The sequence below is a fragment of the Bos javanicus genome, chromosome 11 (assembly GCF_032452875.1).
Source record: "Bos javanicus breed banteng chromosome 11, ARS-OSU_banteng_1.0, whole genome shotgun sequence".
NCBI lineage: Eukaryota > Metazoa > Chordata > Mammalia > Artiodactyla > Bovidae > Bos > Bos javanicus.
The window spans coordinates 45,552,363-45,579,776 of record NC_083878.1 but is presented as its reverse complement, the minus strand read 5'-3'; the positions used below and the strand labels follow the sequence as shown (position 1 = coordinate 45,579,776).

The following is a 27,414-nucleotide window of genomic DNA, read 5'->3' as shown; positions in this document are numbered from 1 at the left end:
TGAGCAGTGGCTCAGAGGGTAAAGAATCTGCCTGAAATGCAGGAGACCTGGGTTTGATCCCTGGATCTGGACAATCCCCTGGAGAAGGGAATGGCAACCCACTCCAGTATTCTTGCCTGAAGAATTCCATGGACAGAAAAGCCTGGCGGGCTACAGTCCATGGGTTCGCAGAAGAGTCAAACACCACTGAGTGACTAACACATTCCTTTTTGGTAACCAAGATTTTGTTTTCTAAGTCCCAGTGGATATGTTTGGTTTTCAGAAAATGCTAAACTTTCATCATTTACACTTTCATTTGGAATCATGTAACATTTATATTAAATACAATTTGACTTATTGATTTCTTACATACCTTACACTTTATGTTATTATACTCTGCTGCTGCTGCTAAGTCGCTTCAGTCGTGTCCGACTCTGTGCGACCCCATAGATGGCAGCCCACCAGACTCTTCCGTCCCTGGGATACTCTAGGCAAGAACACTGGAGTGGGTTGCAATTTCCTTCTCCAGTACATGAAAGGAAAAGTGAGAGTGAAGTCGCTCAGTCGTGTCCGACTCTTAGCGACCCCATGGACTGCAGCCTACCAGGCTCCTCCGTCCATGGGATTTTCCAGGCGAGAGTAGTACTAAGATTTTTTTTTATCATTTTGGCATCAAGACATTTAAATTCTGGAAGTGTTGCTATTGGGTACATCACACATGTGTCACTGCTGTCTACTTAGGCAGCCCATTCAGTGATGCTCAAATAGCAAAGTCAGAGGCAGATGCTCAAGGTTTGTTTAGGGTCCTACTGTTGTGAGATGTGGGCCCAGTGCTGCCCTCTGCTGCTCCTTGAGGAAACTGCACCCACTTTTTTTTTTCTGATAACAAAGATGGCAAATATTGTCCTTTGCACACTAGTCTTTCCTGTCCTCCTCTGCTAATAAGACTCCAATTTTGTAGTGAGCAGGGGATATGGAGGTGTTATTGACATTTGAAGAGGGAAATAAAAGTTATTTCCTTTGCAAAATTTCTCTGAAAATTGCCTGAACGGGGATGTATCTTACAAGGCAGCAAATCAACAAAATGCATGATTACAACTGCTACCGTTTTTACATTGACCTTTAAAAAATAATTTTATTTATTCATTTATTTTGGCTGCACTGGGTGTTAGTTGCTGTGTGGGTGTTTTTCTGGTTGTGGCAAGCGGGGGCTACTCTCCAGCTGTGGTGCTCGGGCTTCGCATTGAAGTGGCTTCTCTTGTTGTGGAGCACGGGCTCTAGGGGCAGGGGTTTTGGTAGTTGCAGTGTGTCGGCTCAGCCGTTGCAGCTCCCGGGCACAGGCCCAGTAGTTGTGGCACATGGACTTAGTTGCCCCACAGCATGAGGGATCCTCCAGACTAGGGATGGAACCTGTGTCCTCTGCATGGGCAGGTGGATTCTTATCCACCGTGCCACCATGGATGTCCCACATTGACTTTTTAAGAATGCAATTTTGAAAATTTTACACCAATTATTTTTCTAAACAAGGGAGTGTCCATCTGTGAGGTTTATCAACGAGGGGCTCAGATTTTAGCACTTTGACCTCAGGTCTCCTTGGTTTATTTATTCTCCTGCTGTCCCTTCAAGAAAAGAAAATGTGTTTGGGTATTCAAAACTGTATGGACTGCACACATCTCTTACTTCCCAGCAGTTGTCTAGCCCTGGTAGGAACCACAGTTTCCAGCAAGAAACATGACTTTAATTCAGTGCAACCATGATTGATTGTGTCTCTTCCATAATGGACACCATTGCAGGCCCTGGGGGTAGGAAGATGGATAAACAGGATAGCTTTCCTCAACAAGTTCATAGACAGATGTGAGGGGCGGGTCATAGATATTCAACAATAAACACATCTTAGCTGCAAAGAAAGAGCTCATGTCAGTGCTGGTCTTGCCAGATTCTCTCAGCATGTCCCCTCTCTTCTGCAGATTCTGTTCTAGACAGAGCTCTGGGTGGTGGGGCAGCCTGTGGCACCGGACAGCTCAGGCAGAAACCTGCATCCAGCATCTCCAGGAGAACTGGGTGCCGAGGGATCCCTACTCACCCCAGCGCCTGTGCCCAGGACCAGGGGGGGCCTTGGTCCTCCTCCGGAGGGAGCAGAGAGAAGGCAGGACAACCCTGGGGGGAGGGCGGGCACCGGTGGGGCAGGCTGAGCTGGAGGGGGCCCTGGGGTGTCAGCAGGGCTGTGTGAGGTGCTGAGAGGTTGGGGTCAGGCACAGGAAGGCCCCAAACCTGGAAAGGAAACTTTCTCCCAAACAGAGATTCCCACAGGGAAAATTGCCAGTAGACTCTCTCTAGAGGGAGAAGGGGTCATAGTGACAAAGGAGGAAGAAGGGCAGACTGAAGTCGGGGGAGGGACGCAGAGTGGGAAAAGCATTGGCCCCTCTGTCTCTGCAAATCACAGAAGCAGGAGAGACTGGCTCCCTGTTCCTGCCCAAACGCGCGGAGACTCTCTGCTAAGATAACAACAATGACAATAATAATACTACTACAAGAAACCAAGATGAATCATGGTTAAACCTCCCAACATTGTTGTAAGAAATGGACAGTAGGAGGAAAAAAACCATCATTTCAGAGGCCACAATACCTCCTCCTTGGCAGCTGTACATGCAGATGTTTAGGGACAAAGCACTTCGCGAAGCCAGGGATTTGTGTCCAGGGAATCCAGGAGAGACAGCAGCCAAGCTGCGGTACTCGGATTGATCCCTTCCGGAGGAGGGGTGAGGCTGGATGATGGGCACAGGCTTTCCGCCTCACTGGTACATTCTGACCACTCCCCTGCCCTGCTCCTCCCCGCCCCACAGGTGGGCGCAGGCATCATCTTCAACCCTCTTTCCCTGGGTCCATGGTGTTTGTTCGTTTTTAGTTGCTCAACCTCCTGCATTGGCGGGCAGGTTCTTCACCACTAGCACCTTCTGGGAAGCCCCTGTGTCATTTGGAAAGGAGAAAAAATCAGAAGTTGTACATCAGACGCATTGTTGGAAGCTTTCTAATTTTCTTATGGAAGGGATCCATCAGTGGAGAAGCTGAGATGGTGGAGGACTTTTTATTGGCAGCAAATGAGAAACTGGAATAATTGGCTCTGGATTTATGGACATATTATAAATGATACGACAATAAACAGCAAAGCGATGGGTTTTTGAAGCAGCAGTGGCTGTGAAACCAAAAAAAAATGAGATGGATATTTTTATCTCATTTTAATCTCAAGCTGATTATGTCATAAACTCTGTTTAGAGATGCTCTATTCAAACTTCAGAAGGCAAACAATCAGAGAAATGAGTCTTGTACCTTCAAAGGTGGGTGAGAAACTGACTCAGGTTGGAGCACACGACAAAAATTCATCCAGTTACACTATTGGCCAATTTAGACGTTTAAATATTGTTAGCTCGACGGGGACACGAACGTTGGGGCAGATCTGAATTCAGACTAAATCAGGAAAGTGAAATGTCTGCAGAAACCACAAACTAAGTTGTCAATGGTCTTTTTTTTTTTTTTTCCATTCTTCACATCATGTCCAGGGTTTCCTGTCAGCTTGGATGTATGAAAACTCCCAGGCAGCCAGCAAAATAAAGAAGGCACCCCTTCACATCCCAGGGGTCACCTCCTGCCCAGTGCCCAGGGTCAAAGCCCTCGCTGACGGGCACAGCTGGCCAGGGTGGCTCCCAGAGGACACTTTCTCGTCTTCACCTCGGGGCCTGGTGAACTTGGTGACTCGGGGTCAGAACTGCCCTGGAGGATGTCTGCTGCCCCACGAGCAGGGAGGAACTGTGTGAACAGACCTGACTGGCTGTTCCTGAGACTGAACAGCTGCTCCCTAGGAGCCAGGGGAGGCCGGGCAGTGGTCTGTGTCTTCCGGGGCAGCAGCCCCAGGGGCCACGTCTACAGGCTGTATCGAGGTCTGCCGGCTGCCTCCCACCTGCATGCAGAGGATGCTGATGGTGCCAGAGGTCCCTCAGGTGTGGCCCTCCCCAGCTGTTCTGTAAGCTTCTATTGCAAGCACCTGGGGTTCTCCACTGAGAGGTTTCTTTGCCAGGCCCGGCTTGCTCAGAACATTCCAGAAGCACCCAGGAGATGACACCAGCAGGACTAGCCTTCAGCCATGCTGATGAGAACTGAGGCTGAAATGTTGGTTCCCCGGCCCCTCAGGAGGAAGGAGGCTGTCCCCCTGGGCTGGTAGGAGCGCATCAGGGGGTGCACCAGGCCCCATCAAGGGGCCTGCTCTTGAGCACACATTCTATGGATTGCTTCAAATGGGCTTCATTTTCAGATATGTTTATAGATTTTCACATAAGAATTCACAAATCAGAAACTTTTTTTTTTGTCCAGCCATATATTCATTTTTTCCCTTAAAAATACGGTACCTGTAATATCAAGTTTAATTTATCCCATATAAGTTTTATACATGTATATAATATACATATTTTATATATACCAGTATGGTATGTATATGCTTATTTTTAAATTTAATATATATCATGCATATATATGTATACATATATATTTACACATATGTGTGGAGTTTCCCTGGTGGCTCAGATGGCTACCATCTGAGCCTGCAATGCAGGAGACCCGGGTTCAATCCCTGGGTCAGGAAGATCCCCTGGAGAAGGGAATGGCAACCCACTCCAGTATTCTTATCCAGTATCCATATCCAGTAAATATATGTATATTTACACATATACATGTATCTATTCTTTTTAAAATTCTTTCCCCAATTAGGTTGTTATATAACATTGAGCAGAGTTCCCTGTGCTATACAGTAGGTCCTTGTGGTTTATCCATTTTAAATATAGCAGTGTGTATGTGTCCATCCCAGACTCCCTAACTATCCCTTCCCCCCGTCCTTCCCTCCCTTCCCCCCGGCAACCATAATTTCATTCTCTAAGTCTGTGAGTCTGTTTCTATTTTATAGATAAGTTCATCTGTGTCATCTTTTCAAAGGTTCTGCATATAAGTGACATCACATATTTCTCTCTCCCTGTCTGACTTACTTCACTCAGTACGATGATCTCTAGGCCCATCCATGTTGCTGCAAATGGCGTTATCTCATCCTCACTCTGCTGAGCATACAGGTTATATTTAAACGTAAATACTCGTAATCCTAGCTCCTGATTTCCCCAAATAACCAGCTTTTCCAGGACCCCCCACCCCTCTGCCACTGCTCATCTGAGGGTGATGTCCTTTCAGCTCTCCCATCACCGCAGGGACTTCCCGCCCCTTCTCTCTGTTGTTCACCTTGTGGATTCTGACCCGATGGGTGTTGTCACTTAAGCCCGAGGAGCGAGGCTGGCAGAAACTCACTGCCCTGCTCCAGGGCCACGATGGGGGAGGGAGGAAAGAATGGAACAGAACTGAGATTTTCAAGGCCAATGCTCACCCCTCCCGAGTTGGCTGCTAAACTCATGCTTCCCTGCTTCTGTCAACACTTCACTCCAGGGAGGGAATGTTTTGGATCTTCATCTAATTTCCTTGGTGAGTGGCCTGGAGGTTGCTGTCATCACCAGGGCTCTTTAGATCTCTGCACTGATTTATGTCAACAAAGCTGCTGGGTTTTTTCTCTTCTGTTTTGCATCCTTTTTTTCCCCCAAATGTTCTCTGTTCTGCAACTTTTAACAAAATTGGCTTATTTATTTGTCTGTGCTGGTCTTGCTTGCTGCTTGAGCTTCTCTCTGGTTGCCATGAAAGGGGGCTACACTCTAGCTGTGGTGTGTGGATTTCTCATTGCAGTGGCTTCTCTTGTGAAGCAGGGGCTCTCGAGCACGTGAGCTTCAGTAATTGTGGCACAGGGGCTTATTTGCACTGAGGGATGTGGGATCTTCCTGGATGGGGATGGAACTGCAATGCAGGCTGCATTCTTAACCACTGGACCACCAGGGAAGCCCAGTTTCAACTGCAGCTTCAACCTCAGTCTGGGTCCCTGGCCTTTTCAGATGCTTCACTGTTGCCACCTTCAGGTCGACCTGCTCGGGACACCCTGTCCTGTCTGCCATGTGTCTGCCAGCTGTGGGCTGTGGACTCCTGCAGCGTCTCTTCACCCCCTACCCACCCCCCCTGCCCCACCTGTTCTATCAAGTGGAACTACTCGCTCACAATCCCCTCACCCGCCTCCCCCGCCAGCAGAAGCCGGGCCTTCTGTTCGTTCCACTTCCCTAACGAGATGAGAGACTCGAGTGACATATTTGCTGGCGAGACAGGCTGGCAGGGTTTCTCTTCAGCCGTTCCTGCCTGTCAATCTGCCCCACTCCCATCTCACATCTGTGCGCTCATCTTATCCAACTCTCCTTTCCCACATTTTACATGAAGTGTGTGTCAAAGACAGAGACAGACAAGGACAGAGAGACCCAGAGAGAGCACGTCCCCTCACCACCTCATTTCAGAACCACAGCATCCGCGCCTCAGGATAACGCTGTGCTGCTTGTTTATCTCTTCTGTTTCCGCTCCCTGACTCCTGGCCTGCTTGGCCCTCTCTCTCATCACTGCTTTCCTTCCCTTTTCGTCTGTAAGTGTGTTTTTTAGGCTGTCCCTCTGGGTGAACAGAAAGAGCGGAGGGCCCAGCACTGCAGGTGTGGCCTCTGGTCCTCTGTTCCTCCTGCACAGAACAGCTGGAAGGAGACCTTATGGGCCTTAGCCCGGGTGGTCCCAAGGGGCCTGTGAACACCACACAGGCTGTGCAGTCCTGGGACCCAGCTGGGCCAGGCACAGTGGAGCAGCTTTGGGGTCACCTCATGAAAGGTTGGGGAGCCCACTGAAGTGAAAATGTTAGTCGCTCAGTCATGTCCAACTCTCTGTGACCCCATGGACTGTAGCCTGCCAGGCTCCTCAGTCCATGGGACTCTCCAGGCAGGAATACTGGAGTGGGTTGCCATTTCCTCCTCCAGGGGAACTTCCCAACCCAGGGATTGAACCCAGTCTCCGTCACTGCAGGCGGATTCTTTACAAATAGAGCCACCAGGGAAGCCCAGGGATGCCCGTTGGGTTGGTGCAAACCCCCAAATCAAAGAGACCACAGCTCCCTCTCTGACCTTGAAAGTGCGTTGTGACTTGAGTTTGCAGGTATTGAGGGAATGGGCCAGCTGTGTGCAATGAGGAGACCCCCTCTCACCCTGGCCGGCTGCACACACGCCTACGAGGACAGCGCGGAACCCCTCATTTGCATCCGCACAACTGCTGCGTAGGCTCCGTGGCCCGAACAGAGAAAGAGGCAGGTTGTGCTGCCACCTGGCGTCCACACGAGGTAAGACAGCCAAATCCAACCACCGAGATCTGAGAATTTGCTTCTCTTCTCACTCATCACCCACCTTGTAATCTGCACTGCCCTGGCAGGAACCGCAGGAGCGGATCAAAGGATCCCAGAGGACCTCTGTTCTCAGCCCTCTGGTTGATATTTATTCACACCTCTGCCCTGCGTGTGACCTTCCCCTTCCAGAAATTCTCTAAATGCAAATAGGGAATAAATATTCTTATGTCGATTAAACTGTGACCTATGGAGACCCATCAAATTAATGACTATAAAGGGATGAATTTCTCTGTGAAATAGAATTTAAGAAGGATAATTACTGGGTCATTGGTTAGGTGCATTTAAAATGCCGGCTTTCCACCCCCCCCCCCCCAGAAACTAATGCCTGTGATGGCAATGTTTATTTTGGCTGGCCCAAAATTAGTTATTTCACTAGCACTTCACAGGTTATTATATTCAACAGTTACACCTGACACACCAGATTCTTTACCATCTGAGCCACCAGGGATGGCTCAGTTGAGGCTCAGGTGACTCAGATGGGGTTAAATGTTTCTATTTTGCAATCTAATTTTCTAATTTTCTCTTCACAGATATCTCCTAGAATATCACATGCATGCTTTAAAGCTTCAAGAACCTCCGAAATTTCCTCTTTTCTATCACTAAAGGTTTTTAAGTCTAGTAAATTAAACTTCAGGAAATAAAATGAACGCTAATAAGCTGGCACTTTGTCCACAGAAATGGCTGGAGGCTTTTTTGGTTCCAACATACTTGCTTTATTTCCTGACTTGTCATGCAATTTGGCCAGGTTTAGGAGCAGATGGGGTTTAAACTGAGGATGAAAGAGGAAGGACATGATGCTCTCACATAAAACAAGAGCATTTACTTGTCATTCCACTGTTACATATTGATTGTTTTAGATTTTTAATTTACCTTTTAGTGTTTGAGTCAATTAAAAACACGGGAGGATGTCATTTAATATAGCTCATGAGCCACTGCCTCTAAGGGAGTTATTGGTAGCTGCGAGAGGGGGGCATTGTGGAGTGGAACAGAGTACAGGCTTCTGGGCACATGCGTGCATGCATACGTGTGCACATGTGCATGTGTGCATGCAGTGTGTATATGTGTGCACTAGGTGCACACACATGTAACGGAATGTGTATGTATGTGTTCGTGCATTCATGTATGTGATGTCCGTATGCATGTAACGTGAGTGCACATGTGTGCATGCATGTAACATAAACACGTGTGTTTGTGACATATGTGTATAATGCATGCATGCATGAACGTGTGTATATATGTGATGCTCATGTGTAATGGACATTTAAACTGTTTCAGGTTTTTACTGCTATACTGTTGTCCTGAACTCACCATCATCTGTCTCTTTGTATATATGTCAGAGGACTGTTAGAAGTGGGATCCTGGGATGTAAGGTCGTGAGCCTGAACGGAGGTGAATGTGTTTATTTCATTTATGGGAAGTTTGGCTTCCTCTTCTGTGTCACCTCATCTTTTGGCCCATTACTCTCTGGAGATTTCTATTTTTCCTTATTAACATCTGGGAATTTCTTATGTTTTCTGTACCCAAATCTTTTCTCAGGAATGTGCATTATAAAATATTTTTTCAATCTGTGCCTTACCCTTCAGTTTGTTTTGGTGTCTTTCTTTGAACAGATGTTTTTAATTTCAATGTCCTTAGACTTATAAATGTCTTCCTTTATGGTTTATCCTTTTTGGTTTTGTTGTTTGAGACAAGTCATTTCACTTTGATTTCCTCTCTATTTCAAGTATCATGGCTGGTAGCAGAGGGAGTGGACAAGAACATGAATTTATTACTCCATCTAGACCCTCTAAATAACTTTTAAAGAGACTTATGAGGGTCCAAAAGGACATACGGTAGCAGCTAAGGTCAAGTGAAGGTCATCCCTGTGCTATGCTCAAATACTCAGTGATGTCTGACTCTTTGCAATCCCATGGACTATAGCTCGCCAGGTTCCTCTGTCCATGGGATTTCCCAGGCAAGAATACTGGAGTGGGTTGCTATTTTGTCCTCCAGGGGATCTTCCTGACCCAGGGATCAAATCCTTATCTCCTGCATCTCTTGCATTGATGGAGACAGATTCTTTTCCAGTAGCACCACCCAGTCATCCCAGTGTGCTTTAAAATACAAGAAGCAGAAACTTACTCAAAAGCAGTAGAAAGGATCTCAGAAAAGTAGGAGGTGGTTAATTTAAAGCCAATAGATGTGTCTGATTAAAGCGGGTGAATTGCAGCAGAGACAGTTATTACATATACCCACACATGATCGTCCTGTAGAGGACAAGGCCCTGGAGACTGGCTGATGGGGTGAATGGCCAGGGGGGTCACTGCTCGCAGGTAGGAAGATGGACAGTATCCTCACTGTCAGCTCAGGGGACAAAGCCGGGGTGTGTGAGGTGCTGCTGTGCTCCTCTGTGAGGAGTCAGGGGATGATGCTGCCATGCCTGAGTGCCATTTTCTCTGTAAGACGAAAGGATGGATGCATCACTGTTGAGCGTGAAAGGCACTGGAGCAGGAGAAGATGAGTCATTCTCCTCCTTTTAGAGAAAGTGGAGCAGCCAGGTACGCTGAGACGGGTGGGAGGAGAAGCTGCTGGGAGGAAGCCAGTAGGCCGGTGGGCACTGAGGACCACAGGAAGGTCTCCCCTCGGATCCCAAGCCCTGCATGGCCGCCTGTGGGCTTGGCACTGACTGCCTCCCAGCCCCTACCTAGAAGGAAGCCGAACCTGAAATTCCAGCAGCTGCCAGGCTTGCAGATGCTGCTGACTTGGGGCTCCTTCAGGGGGCAGGGATGTTCTTGGGCTGTCACCTGGTGGGGAGAGGGGCTGGAGACCACTTGGAGCCCAAGCTACCTGGTTACCCTGCAGAGAGCTGGTGTCACCTGGTGGGCCTTGCCCTATGGAATAAATACTGTATTTGGCCATCTGGTTACTGTTCAGATGGGACTTGGTCACCTTTCCAGTTTTAAAAGGAAAAATTAATAGACTATTTTTAAGAGTGGTTTTAAGTTGATGGACAATCGGGCAGAAAGTAGAGCTATTTCCCATAGGTACCATGCACAGTCCCTCAGGAGCCCCAGTTAACACCCGGCACAGGTGCGGTGCGTTTGTTAAAGTGGATGGCCCAGCACTGACACATTATTAACGTAAGTCCAGAGTTTACATCAGGGTTCACTCTCTGTGTTGTACATTCTATAGATTTGTGACAAGTGCATAATGTCATGTATCGACCGTTATAGTATCATACAGCCCCCGCCCCATTGGAATGATTTTTAAGTTTCATTTATTAAAAAATTGATGCATGGTTGATGTTCAATATTATTTAAATCACAGGTGTGCAGTAAGTGGTTCACAGTTCTTAAAGTTTATGTTCTATTGATAGTTCTTATAATGCTGGCTGTATTCCCCTATTCCCTGTGTTGTAGAATATATCCTGGTAGTATTTCCCACATGGAGAAGGCAATGGCACCCCACTCCAGTGTTCTTGATTGGAGAATCCCAGGGACGGGGAGCCTGGTGGGCTGCTGTCTATGGGGTTGCACAGAGTCGGACACGACTGAAGCGACTTAGTAGCGGCAGCAGCAGCAGTATTTTCCGCATAGTAGTTTGTATAAATTCTTAAATATTTGGTAGAATTTACCAGTGAACCCATCTGGACCTGGAGCTTTCTATGCTGAAAATTTATTAAATGTTTGGATTATCTATTTTTACTGTGTGAGTTTGGTAGATTATATCTTTTAAGAACTCAGTCTATGTCATTTAAGTTACCAAATTTGTGGATACAGAGTTATGTATAATATTATCATTTTAATGTCCATCAAATTGGTAGAAATGACATCTCTTTCATTTTTGATACCAGTAACTTATGTCTTCTCTTTTTCCTTGGTTAACTTGGCTAGAGGTCTATTCAGCTTATTCACCTTTACAAAGAGACACCTTCTGTTTTTATTGATATCTTCATTATTTTCTTCTTTTCAATATCATTGATTTCTGCTCCGATTTTAAAAATTTATTTTCTTCCACATAAATTTGCATCGAATCTCTTCTGATTTGAATAGTTTCCTAAGGTGAAAGCTTCAATTACTGAGTTTAGATCTTCCTTCTCTGCTGATGTATGCATTCAATGTTATAAGTTTTCCTCTAAGCACTTCTGTCATTACAGCCCACAAATTTTGATAGACTGTGGTTTCAGTCTCATTTAGTTCAAAATGTATTTGAATTTCTGTTGAAATTCTTCTGTTATTTAGGAGTGTGTTGTTTAATTTCCAAATATTTTGGGATTTTCATTCTGTCATTGACTTTTAGTTCCATTATGGTCCGAGAGCACACTTTGTATGATATATATTCTTTTAAATCTGTTAAGGTCAGTTTTATGGCCCAGAACGTGGTATGCATTGGTGAATGTCCCATGTGAACTTGAGAAGAATGTTCATGATGCTGCTGTTGGATGAGGTATTTTATAAATGTCAGTTTGGTCCAGATTATATATGGTGCTGTGCAGATCCTTCCTGATTTTCTGCCTGCTAGCAGGGAGTTAAATTCTCTGGCCTGTAACAGTGGATTCACCTGTTTCTTCTTGCAGTTCTAGCCTCATGGATTTGGGTGCTTTCTTTTGGATACACACATATTAAATATTGTCAAGGGCTTCCCTAGTGGCTCAGATGGTAAAGAATCTGCCTGCAATACAGGGGACCTGGGTTTGATCCCTGGGTCAGGAATATCCCCTGGAGAAGGGAATGGTAACCTACTCCAGTATTCTTGCCTGGAAAATCCCATGGACAGAGGAACCTGATGGGCTACAGTCCAAGGGATGGCAAAGAGTCAGACACAAACAAAGGTGCCGTGTTTGGCTTCAAACAAACCCTTGTGCATCCCAGGACCCAGAGACCCCACAGAGACTGAGGCAGATCTGTGTTTGAGTCTTCTGTGGAGGTATGGGTCAGCAGTGGCCTGCCATAGAGGCAGGGGCTCTGGGTGCAGCTACCTGGGTCACACAGCCTGTGGCATAAGCCCTTGGGATGAGGTTGCTATTAACCCCATCATAGAGTCGCCGAGCAGATGGCCCACAAACTGCAGAACAATTATACCAAAGAAATTCTCTCACTGTTAAGAAAGTTCTAGGAGCCACAGCAGATTTCCCAACCTGGGGATCTGGCAAAGGGACTGAAAACTCCCTGAGAATTTGACTCTGGAGGCTGGTGGAATTTGATTACAAAACTTATAGAACTTACACAGGACAGGGGAAACAGACTCTTGGAGGGCACAAAAAAACCCTGTGTGCACCAGGGCCCAGAAGAACGGAGCAGTGATCCCACAAGAGACTGACTCAGACTTGCCTGTGAGTGTCCAGGAGTCTTTGGCAGAGGTGTGGGTTGGTGGTGGCCTGCTGCAGGGTTAGGGGCATTAAGGGTGAAAGTGCATGCACAGAACCTTTGAAGGAGGTCACCATTATTTTCATTACCTCCACCATAATTTGGCTTCAGGTCAAACAACAGGGAGGGAACAGAGCCCTGCCTGTCAACAGAAAATTGTATTAAAGGTTTACTGAGCATGGCTCCACCCATCAGAACAAGACCCAGTTTCCCCCACAGTCAGTCTTCCCCATCAGGAAGCTTCCACAAGCCTCTTATCCTTGTCTGTCATTGGGTGAGCAGAATGAAAACCACAGTCACAAAAGACTAATCAAACTGATCACATGGACCACAGCCTTGTCTAACTCAATGAAACTGAGCCATGCCATGTAGGACCAGCAAAGATGGATGAGTCATGGTGAAGAGAATCCCTTAGAAGAAATGGAGTAGCCCTCATAGTCAACAAGAGTCTGAAATGTAGTACTTGGGTGCAATCTCAAAAATAACAGAATGATCTCTGCTTGTGTCCAAGGCAAACCATTCAATATCATAGTAATCCAAGTCTATGCCCCAACCACTAATGCTGAAGAAGCTGAAACTGAACAGTTCTATGAAGACCTACAAGACCTTCTAGAGCTAACACCCCCAAAAGATGTCTTTTTCATTATAGGGGACTGCAATGCAAAAGTAGGAAGTCAAGAGATACCTGGAGTAACAGGCAAATTTGGCCTTGGAGTACAAAATGAAGCAGGGAAAAGGCTAAGAGTTTTGCCAAGAGAATACACTGGTGATAGCAAACACCCTCTTCCAACAGCACAAGAGAAGATTCTACACATGGACATCACCAGATTGATTAAATATAATCAGATGGATTATATTCTTTGCAGCCAAAGATGGAGAGGCTCCACACAGTCAGCAAAAACAAGACGGGGAGCTGACTGTGGCTCAGATCATGAACTCCTTATTGCCAAATTCAGACTTAAATTGAAGAAAGTAGGGAAAACCACTAGACCATTCAGGTATGACCTAAATCAAATCCCTTATGATTATACAGTGGAAGTGACAAATAGATCAAGGGATTAGATCTGATAGACAGAGTTCTTGAAGAACTATGGACGGATGTTCATACACTGTACAGGAGGCAGTGATCAAAACCACCCCCCCCTAAAAGAAATGCAGGATGGCAAAATGGTTGTCTGAGGAGGCCTTACGAATAGCTGAGAAAAGAAGAGAAGCTAAAGGTAAAGGAGAAAAGGAAAGATACACCCATTTGAATGCAGAGTTCCAAAGAATAGCAAGGAGAGATAAGAAAGTCTTCCTCAGTGATCAGTGCAAAGAAATAGAGGAAAACAATAGAATGGGAAAGACTAGAGATCTCTTCAAGAAAATTAGAGATAGCAAGGGAACATTTCATGCAAAGATGGGCTCAATAAAGGACAGCAATGGTGTAGACCTAACAGAAGCAGAAGATATTAAAAAGAGGTAGCAAGAATACACATAAGAACTGTACAAAAAAGATCTTCATGACCCAGATAACGATGGTAGTGTGATCACTCACTCAGAGCCAGACATCCTGGAATGTGAAATCAAGTGGGCCTTAGGAAGCATCACTCTGAACAAAGCTGGCGGAGGTGATGGAATTCCAGCTGAGCTATTTCAAATCCTAAAAGATAATGGTGTGAAAGTGCTGCACTCAATATGCCAGCAAATTTGGAAAACTCAGCAGTGGCCACAGGACTGGAAAAGGTCAGTTTTCATTCCAATCTTAAAGAAGAGCAATGCCTAAGAATGTTCAAACTACCTCACAATTGCACTCATCTCACACACTAGTAAAGTAATGCTCAGAATTCCCCAAGACAGGCTTCAACAGTATGTGAACTATGAAATTCCAGATGTTTGAGCTGGATTTAGAAAAGGCAGAGGAACCAGAGATCAAATTGCCAACATCCCTTGGATCATAGAAAAAGCAAGAGAATTCCAGAAAAACATCTACTTCTGCTTTATTGACTATGCCAAAGCCTTTGACTGTGTGGATCACAACAAACTGTGGAAAATTCTGAAAGAGATGGGAATACCAGACCACCTTAACTGCCTCCTGAGAAATCTGTATGCAGGTCAAGAAGCGAAAGTTAGAATCAGATGTGGAACAAAAGACTGGTTCCAAATTGGGAAAGGAGTATGTCAAGGCTGTGTATTGTCACCCTGCTTATTTAACTTATGGGTAGAGTACATCATGTGAAATGCTGGACTGGATGAAGCCCAAGCTGGAATCAAGATTGCTGGGAGAAATATCAGTAACCTTGGATACGCAGATAACACCACCCTTATGGCAGAAAGTGAATAGGAACTAAAGAGTCTCTTGATGAAAGTGAAAGAGGAGATTGAAAAAGTTGGCTTAAAACTCAACATTCAAAAAACAAAGATCGTGGCATCGGTCCCATCACTTCATGGCAAATAGATGGGGAAACAATGGAAACAGAGACAGATTTTATTTTCTTGGACTCCAAAATCACTGCAGATGGTGACTGCAGGCATGAAATTAAAAGATGCTTACTCCTTGGAAGAAAAGCTATGACCAACCTAGACAGCATGTTAAAAAGAAGAGACATTACTTTGCCAACGAAGGTCCGTCTAGTCAAAGCCATGGTTTTTCCAGTAGACATGTATGGATGTGAGAGTTGGACTATAAAGAAAGCTGAGTGCTGAAGAATTGCTGCTTTTGAACTGTGGTGTTGGAGAAGAGTCTTGAGAGTCCCTTGGACTGCAAGGAGGAGATCAAGCTAGTCAATCCTAAAGGAAATCTGTCCTGAATATTCTTTGAAAAGACTGATGCTGAAGCTGAAACTCCAATACTTTGGCCACCTGATGCGAAGAACTGACTCATTGGAAAAGACTCTGATGCTGAGAAAGATTAAAGGCAGGAAGAGGAGAATACGACAGAGGATGAGATGGTTGGATGGCATCACCGACTCGATGGACATGAGTTTGAGCAAGCTCTGTGTGTTGGTGGTGGACAGGGAGGCCTGGGGTCACAGAGTCGGACACGACTGAGCGACTGAACTGAACTGAAATACTGTCATATTTTCTGGAAGAATTGACCCCTTTTGCCATTGTAATCCCTCTGTCTAAGCTAATAATCTTCTTTCTTTGCTCTGAGGTCCACTCTGTCCTAAACTGAATTACCCACTCCTCTTTCTTTCACTTAGTGTAGCATGTTTTTCTCTCTTCCTTTGCTTTTTGGGGCAGGGGCGGGGGGAGGGTTAGAAATTGTTTTATTTGGGAAAAGTGCCCCTTACAAAAGGGTAGCTGCAAAATACAAAGACCTCTGCAACAATTACAGTTTTTTTTTTTTGTCTTAACATGAAAAGAATGAGTGATATCCGAGGCATCAGAGCAGTAGATGGACACATCCAGGGCACCTCCAAGTTATTTTTGGGAAAGAGAGCAACAAAATGCAAAGCTAAAATTTCTGATCAAGGGATTCTCCTAACAATCTAACATTAGCTTATCTTGTGGATTACCACCCTCTGTTTTCCCTTTTAGTGGACAAGCCTGACTTACTATACTGCCAACCAATGACTCCACTACAGGAAACACCTTAGAACATAGATTTGAATCACACTGTCTAGCAGAAAAGGTTGGGGATGCAATGAGGCAAATATCCGCAAAAAAAGGAACACAAAAACCCTCAAATGAGGACAAAGGCTTGTCAAAAAGTGCTTGGACTGGGAAGTCTTGGAGATCATACAACATTAAACACAACTGTGGACCCAAGCCCTAGATTGTATTAATACATGGGATACCAGATAGTGTTCACTTCTATGGCTAAGCCCGTTCCTCTGTTTATACAGACAGAGCTAGCTCTGCTCTATTAACAGCTAACAATAAACTGCTTTGTTTTTTAAGATCTATTTGCCCCGTGAGGCTGAAACCACTAAACTGAGATTTCTCGCTAAGGCTGCAAACACTGCACCTATGCGAATGCGAAGCTTGTCACGCAGTCACACTCGCACATCCCAAGTCCATCAGCCTTGGGGAGTCAGTTTCCAACTCTGCATTATTTTCTTCCACTCCCGTCTTTCATACATGTTCTTTTACAATTTTCCTTTCACCCTAGACATGGTAGAAATCTCAAATACATTCACACCTGGTTCTGGTTACCCAGTAGTATTACTTGTGTGCAATGAAACAAGAGACCAACACCACAGGGTGAGTGCACGGGGGCGGGGGTGGGGGAGCGGATAGGGGGTGGAAGGCAGGACAGGGACCAGATAGAAAACACAGATGTGCAGATTTCATCAGAAACCAAGTACCCACCTCCCAAGTTTAGAGCAGAAGGCAGTTCCTTGCTACAGTTCAGATCCTTTACCCATCAACCCGATTCCTGGACCCCCAAAGCAGGAGCCAGTGCTGTTACTTCTGAACCCAGGGTCCTCAACAACGAGTCCTGGAAATCCAGAAACGCTCCCCTCGAACTGTGTGGACCTGGTGGAAAATATGACGGGACAAACCTACACTAACTGTCTAGACAGTTAAATTCATGTTACAAAAAAACTAACTTGCAGATTTATTTTTGTAACTTTTTTAAACAGAGAAAACAACATACTCCTCGGGGAAAGGTGAGGGGTTGAGAAGACAGGCCTTGGGTAAAGATGACTACTACAGCACCTGGAGTTGAGAGGCCTGCCTAGGAAAGCGGCCCTGGGCTCGACCACCACCCTGGAGGCCCACTACCATCTGAGGTTCGGCAGATCAGTTCATGCACCCCGCTGAGCTGCTATAGATCCAAGTCATAAAAATCTTCCAGCTCATTGTGAAACAAGTCCCACTTATCTTCAGAGTCTGTCAGGTCATCGTCCCCACCTGCAGCTAAAAGCATAAGCAGCATCTTGCCCAGCTCAAAGGTGACAACCTCCTCTTCATTGTTAAAAGGGTTGCCGTTCTCTCATTCCTCGATGAGCTCCCAGAAGTGGTTCCTTCACTGGGCCCGGTATCTGCTTGCTGTTGCTACTTTCTGTCTCTGTGACTTCTCTCTAGGGCCATCAGGGTACTGCTGCTGCTGCTAAGTCGCGTCAGTCGTGTCCGACTCTGTGCGAGCCCATAGACGGCAGCCCACCAGGCTCCTCTGTTCCTGGGATTCTCCAGGCAAGAATACTGGAGTGGGTTGCCATTTCCTTCTCCACATCAGGGTACACATGCTTGTAAAAACAGTTTGCTCCAAATGGGCAGCTCCCAGGGCCTTCATCAAAATACCTGCCCACCTTGTTGCTCATTGCCTTGTTGCTCCTTGCATTTCTGAATGAGTTTCTGCTTCTCTTCTTTCTCCTCCACCCAGTACTCACTTGAAATGACAAAGTTAGATGTGATCCAGCTTTCTGGGCAGGACTTTACGATCTTGCTCTCAAATTGCTTAGCACTCCCCCACTTGCAAATACACTTGAGACAGTAGGTGTGGTTGCAGTTGGAGAGAATCCCGAAGTGGCACTCGCTGGGGTTGGCTTTCTTGTAGACTACCTCCATGCAGATGCCACACACCATGTCTTTGCTGCTCTGCACCGTGAACAAAAGCTCCATGTCCTTCTCATTGGCCTCGATGCAGGATTTTATATGCTGTGACCTCTGGGCAGCATCCACAGGATGGAGGACCTGCAGCTCACACATATCACACGTGTCTCCATGCAGATACGCAGAGTTCTCCCCATAGTGGCAATCCCCCACTGCGGCGTAGGGCGAGAGCTGCTTCTTGGTCTCCACTGCACTTTGCTCCTTCTCCAAGTCTTCCTTGGTCACTGAGCCCTGCAGGGGGGCTTCAGTGGAGGAAGGGGCAGTCTGGTCACAGTAGGGCTGCCCTGGAACAAACTCGATGGTGTTCACTCAGTCTTCTGAACCAGTTCCTACAGTTGCAAAATTTGAATTTCTTGACTCAGCCTTGCCCGTATTCATTTCAACGGTTGGTCCAACTGATGAGAGACTCCAGGAAGCAGCAAGGGATGACTTTGCAGTTAGATCTGTAGCAGTTGCTTTTTCCTGTTTCAGTGGCTTGCTATGTTCATATCTGGAGCGGTCTCTGTAAATACAGTACCCTCACTGAAAATGCTTGCCCACTATACCATATGGACTGTCAGAGAGGTCGTGTGAGTAGCGACAGTTGTCTCCTTCCTTACAAACCCCATGCCTGAAATACCATCAGGGTTTCTGGTTTGTTTGTCATGCCTTTTGTCTCTCAGTCTTCACATGATATCCCTCCTTGCCAGCCCATCTCTACATCTGCAGGTGAACTGCTTAGTCCAGCCGTTGTCACTGCCTATTCCTTTACCTTTAATCCAGCTGTGTTTTCATACTCGGTATTGCAGTTTTAGAATTTAATTGTATACTCACCTTTACCTTTACTTTGCATTTTCATGTTAGTAATTAGCCTCTGTTCACTTCAGCTTGAAGAACTCTTTCAACGCTTCTTGTGAAGCAGGACCAGTGGTGATGAACTCCCTCAGCTTTTGTTTGTCTGGGAAAGTCTTTCTTTCTCCTTTTTTTCTGAAGTACACATCTTCTGGGTAAAGTATTCTTGGTTGGACTGTCTTCCCTTTCTTCATTTTGAGTATGTTATTTTGCCGTCTCCAGATTGCAGAGTTTCAGCTGAGAAATCTAATTGGAGCCTTATCACATTTTCCTTACATATGAGGAATTTTTCTTTTGCTGCTTCTAAAATTCTTTCTTTGATTTTTATTAATGCTCTCTTCCCCCCGACATGCATGCTCAGTTGTGTCTGACTCTTTGTGACTCCATGAACTACAGCCCACAAGGCTCCTCTGTCCATGGGATTTTCCAGACAAGAATACTAGAGTGGATTACCATTTCCTTCTCCAAGGGATCTTCCCAACCCAGGGATTGAACCTGAGTCTCCTGCATTGGCAGGTGGATTCTTTTACGACTGAGTCATCTGGGAATCCAGTGCTATCTTGGAATAGACTTTTTTGGGAACTATGAATTTCATGAACTTGAATGTCCAAATCTCTCCACAGCTTTGGGAAGTTCTCAAGAATTAATATTTTAAATGCACTTCCTCTCTTCTCTTTCTGGGACTTCAGTTACTGTAGATGTTTCCTTTAATTGTCTCCCATGGTTCATGTATACTTTCTCCCCCTCTGTCCATTCTTTTATTTCCTTTGTTTTCTCCTGAAAACAGGTCAAACTTCCAGTGACCTGTTTTTGACTTCTCAAGGTCTTTTTCTTCTACTCGGTCAAGTCTGCTGTTGCTCTCTAGGGCATTTTTCACTTTATTCCCTGTAGTTTCCAAGCTCCAGAATTTGTTTACTTCTTTTTTATAATTTCTATCTTTCAGTTAAGTTTCTCATTTTGTGTGTGTATCAGTTCCTTGATTTTGGACTGTCTTTTTGTGTTTTCTTGCAGCACCCTGAGCTTTCTTAAAACAACTATTTTGAATTATTTATCTGGCAAATCACAGATCTCCGTTTCTTTGGTGGTGTCATGTTTCCTTGTTTTTCCATGCTCCTTAAAGTCTTGCGTTGCTGTCTTTGCATTTGAAGAGTCACCTCCTCCAGTCTTTACTCACTGGCTTCAGAAGACTAACACCTTCCATCGGTTTTGCTCAGGATTCTGAGATTTCTCAGTCTTTTCTATGGATATCCTTGCTTCACACTTCTTGTTTCCTTTTGGAAGGAATTCTTAGAATTGTGTTCTTTGGGCTTTCCAGGTGACACAGTGGTAAAGAAGCTGCCTGCCAATGCAGGAGACCTGGGTTCAATCTCTGGGTGGGGAAGATCCCTTGGAGAAGGAAATGGCGACCCAATCCAGGATTCTTGCCTGGGAAATCCCATGGACAGAGGAACCTGGTGGGCTATAGTCCATGGAGTTGCAAAGAATCGGACATCACTGAACGATTTAGCACACCTGTATCTTTAGATCTTGCAAAACTGAACTTCATGCTTCCCCTCTGGTGGTGCCAACTGTTCAAGCGTGTGTGTGTTTCTCCCAGTCTTGCAGAGTCTGACTGGCTTTCTACATGTGCTCACCAGCCATCTGCAGAGGCTCACACTTTCCTCCCCTGGAGGCACGCCCAGGGAGCCAGGCATAGGGTGTGGCACGTGGAGGTGCTTGTGGACCAGCGGGGGTTGGGGGAGGTTGCAGGCAGGGTGTCCCTTGTGGCTCGTGGGAGTCTTCCTGTTGGAGATGATGAGGTGAAGAGCAGGGTCTGCTTCCCTCTGGCGCTGTCTGAGAGCTCTGGCTGCTGTCCTCCCAACCGCTCCTCACCCCCATCATGCCACACGCTGCGGTGTTCTGCAAGGGACGCGGATGAAACGGGCCTCCCTGGCAGTGCTGTGCACTGACCTGGAAGAAAGGCATTCACTCATCTCCTCTCGCTTTTCTCCTGAGAAAGATCGTGGACCTCAGTCCTGGCCGTGAACTGTGACCCTCGGGGAAGAGGTGACTTGGTAAAGTGGTGCTGTTCCTCTTACTAGTGTGCCCAAGGCTCAATGTTTGTGCCAGTGCCATGTTGGAACCCTTCTGCACTTCCACAAAGGTTCTCTCACTGGTGGGTAATTATTAAAATTGGTGTTCAACACTTTATATTTAAAATGGGTAACCAACAAGGACCTACTGTATAGCACATGGAATTCTGCTCAATGTTATGTGGCGGTCTGGAGGGGAGGGGAGTTTGGGGAGAGTGGATACATACACATGTATGGCTAGTCCTTTTGCTGTTCACCTGAAACTATCACAGCATTGTTAATCAGCTATACCCCAATACAAAATAAAAAGTGTGTGTGTGTGTGTGTTTTTAATTGGTATCCTTTGTGGAGAAGATTTTTAGAAAATACCCATTCCACCATTTTGATGATGTCTGTCTCCCATACCTGCTCAGTCATTTCTAATATTCCCCTTAGGATAAAGAATGCTGAGATGAGCACTACTGTGTCTAAAGCCTTTCCCTACATCCAGGATTATTTATCTAGATTATTTCTTCAAACAGACATGACTCACTGCAGAGGAAGAGCAGTTATAAGGGTACCGAGACATCCTGCCAAACCACCCTCCTGAAAGGTTCTGCCAATTTTCAGTTCTGCCACCACAAGGCAATCCTGTTTCTTTAATTTCCCTCTTTATCACTGAGAATTACCTGAAAACATCTGCTAATTTTATGGGTAGTTTCCTGTGTTTTCTGATTTCAAGTTTGCTCATAGTGTCCCACTTGTCCTCAAATAGGTAAGCTTGCGTATCTATAAGGCACGGAGAAAGTACTTCTCACTTTGCTTTTGTTCAGTGATTGTTAACATAAAAAATTAAAAACACAATTGTGTTCCTTTCCCTGTGATGTATACAATTATTTGTATGTGTGAGTGCGTGCTAAGTCACTTCAGTTGTGTCCGACTCTGTGTGACCCCATGGACTGTAGCCCTCCAGGCCCCTCTGTCCGTGGGATTCTCCAGGTGAGAATACTGGAGTGAGTTGCTATCCTCCAGGGGATCTTCCTGAGCCAGGGATCAAACACAAGTCTCTTATGTCTCTTGCATTGGCAGGCGGGTTCTTTACCACTAGCGACACTTGGGAAGCCCAAAATTATTTGCATACCCATTTTCAAATGAAAATCACTAGCTGGTTATCTCAAAAATGAACCAGTGTTCGATCAGACATCATTAGTATTCATACCAGAACCACCACGATCTTCATCATGAAACATCAAGATGCCCAACCTGCAGGAAGAGTTGGAACAGAGACAATAACTCTAGAAACAAAGAGCACAGCACTTTAAAAGCCCCATAAAAGCACCCATTTCTCTTTCTGCGCACCTGCTTTCACTGGTGCGTTCAAATTGAAAGGCGTTTATAGTGAGCCCCGGAGCAGTGCAGGCCAGATGTGTGAGACAGTCATTGCCTCAGCCTTCGGCTTGCCTAAAGAATTGTAGGTGAGAAATGCCATTTACCGTCTGCCATGGAGGGAATAAGGGCAGCTCTTGTCTTTTGTGCATCTCCAAGTCGTTCCTTGCTCTCATGCTTTGGCACTGGTATCTACACAAACACGGCAAGATACGTGATCTGGGGAGACAGGCTCCAGTAAGGATGAGCGTATGTTAACGGTTTTAGCCCAAACAGTGTTTTTTGTCTTCTGTCTTTGGAAATGGTCTCCGTTCAGCCTTGCCACCAGTCTCTTGGGGTAAGAGGGCGCCTTGGAGGAGACAGAGTTGAGCCCAGGAGAGCCTGTGGATTTGTAGTTGGACTTAAACCCAGGATTCTCTTTAAACCCAGGGTTCTCCCCCTTGTGACACCAGAAAGTCTGTCTCATTTCTCATCTGAGATCCAGGGGCAACACCTTAATTCTGATGCTCTTTCCTTGGTGGCTGGGGTGGTGCTGTGCCTTCAATGGGTTTCTTTAAATTGCACAGATTTACACCTCCATCCAAAGGACCCCTTTTACCTACTCAGTGGCACAGTCCAAGGATGGGGATGAAGTGGGTGTGGAGCTTTTCATCTCGTGGGGCTGCATATATTTGACTGGTAAAAATGATGTGATTTGCAATTCATCTTTAAAAAAAAATCATTATATGATGATTTAAAAAAAATTCTTATTTTTTTTGCAGCACTGCATAGTAGGTGGGATCTTAGCTCCCCGACCAGGGATCAAACCTGCACCCCACGCATTGGAAGCACAGAGTCTTAACCACTGGACTGCCAGGAAAGCCCCTGCAATTCATCTTTGTATGAGACAGCAACCTTAGTCAGCATCAGTTGGAAAGCTAGTCGGGCAGGAATCTCTGTTGCCAGGATTCAGATCTAGTTTCATTCAGCTCACTTTCAGGTGTGTAGCATCTCTGAGCACGTGGCCAGCCATGCTCACTGTGGCCCAAGGGGCTCTGGCCACTGGGCCTGCAGAAAGTGGAGGGCGGTTGGAGGCGGCTTCCACTCAGCAGAGGGCTGGCGTTGTGGGCACCTGGATCTTATTGTGGGCAGATGGAGATGGCCTCTTTAAGAAAGAAAACAACAGAAATTAGTGGTAGGAAAAGTCTAGACTGTGTCATAACAGAGGCTGATCCTGGCTCCACATTAATTTGCTTTTTGTTTTGAGGAACCTTCTTAAATGCACTGAAGATTCTCTCAAGGTCTGTCTTCTTATCTGAACAACAGGGATAAAAAGTCTGATACATTGCAAAGTTTTTCTGTATCAAATGAGATAATAAGCGGGAAATGTGTGTGTACTCAGTTGTGTCCAACTCTTTGCAACCCCATGGACTGTAGCCCACCAGGCTCCTCTGTCCATGGGATTTCCCAGGCAAGAATACTGGAGTGGGTTGCTGTTTCCTTCTCCAGGGCACCTTCCTGACCCAAGTATTGAACCTTCGTCTCTTGTGTCTCCTGCTTTGGCAGGCAGATTCTTTACCACTGAGCCACCTGGGAAGCCCAATTAGTGGAAAATGCTTGGTAAAATAAAATCTGTGTGCAAGCTGGTGTGTAGGTATCTGCTTCCCTAAATCTTATATCCTCTTGCCTCTGCACTGAGACTTTTCACCCTCCTTCCCCAGGTGCGCTGTGGAGTTCCTTCAGAAATGTTAGGCAACAAGTTCTAAATCTTGACAACATAAAAATAAAAATTTACAAGGCTGGGAAGAGAAAACAAAAAGAATAATAAGGTGCTAATGGCATCATGTTTCATAACGGGGTAATTCCATACTCTAGAATGGAAATGTCATGTCGGGGAGTTTGTAATTTCCTCGATTCTGTCTCATTGAAACAAAAATTTGAAGCTACGGACCAGCATTACAGCCCTCGGACAGACCAGCGTTACAGCTTTCAGATGGACCTGTGTTACAGCTCTGTGTTACAGACCAGTTTTATTTAGAAAGTAAAGGAAAGTGCATTCTCGAGGCATGAGGGCATGACGACCCAAAAGACGCAAAGAGAAGAGAGGCCCCGGCCCAATTTTGGTTCCTCTTTTTATGTTTTTTCTCCTCCCTCTGGGCCTGCCCTATGTAAATTGGGCCAGCCAGGAGTGCTGTTTGTTTTTCCTGAGGTCCTCACTCCAGTCCTTGGACCTTCCTTTGTTCAGTTTTCGTGGGCTTTTCCCTTCCTTGCCTTTTAGCCACCGCCATTCTGGACTTCTTTTCTAACTACCTAATAGAAACATAACTGAGACACTACCGAAAAAAAAAAAAAAGAATGAAAAGAAATGTTAGGTGAAGGTGATTCTCTCTGGAAGGCCTCTTAGAGGAGTCAGCTCCCCGGGGTAAACACTGCAGGTGTGCCATACAATATTCTTCTTCCTGTAGTGTTAGTGTCTGAATTGTGGTAACTCACACCCCTTAACTCCTTGCATCTCTGACACAGGAGGAGAGAATTACCTTTGCACTAGTCTCCCCTTCTGGGAGGAAATTGTTGTTTTGTGGTTGGCTAGAATTAGGCAGAAGAAAAGAAGACATTAGTAGCCTGCATGGCAAGACATAAAATGGGATTTGGCCCCTCAATCTATTGTGAAATTAGGAGACCAATAAAACAGAGAGCAGAGAACACAACTCACAGAAGGGAAAGATGGATGTGAGCGGATGGTAATGGGATGACTGGTGGATGCAACAGCCTGAGAACAGAAATTGTGAGAGTGTCTCCTAATTCAGGACTCAGACTGTACCTGGAAGTGTGTTTTCTTTAGGACTATGTGGTTCAAGGGCTTCCCTGGTGGCTCAGGTGGTAAAGAATCTGCCCACAATGTGGGATGCCTGGGTTGGAAAGATTCCCCTGGAGAAGGGAATGTCTACCTCTTCCAGTATTCTTGCCCAGGAAATCTCATGGACAGAGGAAGGAGCCTGGTGGGCTACAGTCCATAGGGCCACAGAAGAGTTGGGCATTACTGAGCAACTAACGCACCCAACATGCTTCAAAGTCAAGTTTTCAAGCTAGGTTTGAAGCTGAATCCAGTCTCTGTACCCCAATACAGATTTAATTCTCGGAGACAGAGTTTTGGATGAAGTCGAAAAGAATAACTTTATTGCTTTGCCAGGCAAAGGGGGCCATGGCTGGCTAAAGCCCTACAAAACTGTGTCTTGCCCTGGATGGGTAGTGAGGAGTGTCATAGTCAAGGTTCAGAGAGGGTGGTCAGCTCTGGACATTCTTCTGATTGGCAGGTGGTGAGGTAAGTGGGAGTCAGCATCGTCAGCCTTCTGGTTCCAACAGGTCTGGCGTCTCCTTGCTTGTGGGCAGCAGACAATTAACCTCTCCCACCTGGTGGGGGTTTCAGTGTCTGCAGAGCAGCTCTAAGGTACTGTTGTGTGTGTCCCTTGACAGGGAACCAGGACCTGCCCCCAAGGCTGCACTATAGTTTCTTGACTGCTCTTCCCTTGTCTCTGCATCCCCTCTCTTCTCTAATTAGCAACTGTTTGAACTGGCTCTTTGGAACTCAGGGAAGGTCCTAGAGGCTGAATGCAGCCTATTTCCTGTAATCAAGAAAGCAGGGTCGGGGGGAAGTGGGGGACTGAGAAAGGCTTTTGTGCCCACAGGATCCTACACAGTACCAGGTTTTAAAATAAACAAAGCAAGAATGACCCTGGACTGGGCACAGGGTCATTCCTTCCAGCTATTCACTCAATGGTGCTTAAACTTCCTTTTAAAGAATCTTTACATTTTGATCTACTTTTAAGCTTGCAGAAAAGGGTTTCTGTATATCCTTTAACCCCACTCCCCTAAATGTGAACATCTTGCCTACTGTTAGAACAATTATGAAAACTAAGGCATCAATGTTAGCATAATACAGTTAACAAAATAAGGACTTGATTCAAATCTCATCCATTTTGACTCAGTGACTGATCTTGGCAAAAAAGGGTGAAAGCTGAGTAAACGGACATCCCTGAGACAGGATCAGTGGCCCAACCATCAAGGCTGAAGGTGTGGGTTTACCTGCTGAAAAAGACCCTGATGTTGGGAAAGACTGAAGGCAGGAGGAGAAGGGGGTGCAGAAGGAATCAACAGACGATGAGATGGTTGGATGGTATCACCAACTCAATGGACTTGAGTTTGAACAAACTCTGGGAGATAGTGAAGGACAGAGGAGCCTGGGATGCTGCAGTCCACGGAGTCGCAAAGAGTAGGACATGACTAAGTGACTAAATGACAGCAACAACGTCTTGCTGGAACTGAGTGTCCTCATCCATAAAAGTATAAATGGGCGAGCTGTCCTCCAAGGCTCTCCTAAGCTCCACAATGTTACTGTTTTATATTCTACTCTGTGAACATAGGCAGCTTGGACTATTTTTGGAGGGAACGTGGGCAGGAAGTCTATTTGGGAGGCAATAAGTACATTTTGAAATTTGCAAACCTATCAGCAAAAATGCCATTTGTCGCCTGCAAAGACTTACTGGTTGATTCAGTCTGGCCTATACCTTGATGCTGTACGTGGTATTACCGTTTGCTGATTTCCTCCTATTTATTTATGTGTACATGTAGTTATTAGATTCTCCCAGTGAAGATAGGATTTAAGGTGGAATTTCTGCCAGCCTTCAACTTTCATAATTTTTATCCACAGCACTAGGTGGCGATGTTGTATTTTTAAAATCTTTTTTTTTTTTTTTAAGAGGCAATCAGTGATGGGTGAGGTGCTAGTTAAGAATAATAATTAAGTTTCCAATTTTAGCTCATTTTGGAATCATATTTCCTTATCATTTCAAATGCAACAAGAACCCTTAATTCTTAGGAGTTGATGTTTGTTGTTGTTCTTCAAGATAACAATCCCAATATGGAAGTAAATTAAATTAAAATCTATCCAAAGGTGAAACAGGAA

At 45.6% G+C, this 27,414-nt stretch overlaps 1 long non-coding RNA gene and 1 pseudogene across 1 annotated transcript in view; one reads left to right on the top strand and one right to left on the bottom strand.

Annotated features, from left to right (window-relative positions):
- Nucleotides 1-7,982, top strand: part of LOC133257073 (uncharacterized) — a 30,068-nt gene extending 22,086 nt beyond the window's left edge. Inside the window, exons 2-3 of the long non-coding RNA XR_009739393.1 lie at nt 7,072-7,252; nt 7,846-7,982. This is a non-coding gene — a long non-coding RNA (uncharacterized LOC133257073). The remainder of the gene's footprint in view (nt 1-7,071; nt 7,253-7,845) is intronic.
- A 9,637-nt stretch (nt 7,983-17,619) lies between these two features.
- Nucleotides 17,620-18,825, bottom strand: LOC133257071 (E3 ubiquitin-protein ligase makorin-1-like; annotated as a pseudogene).
- Nucleotides 18,826-27,414: the final 8,589 nt, after the last annotated feature.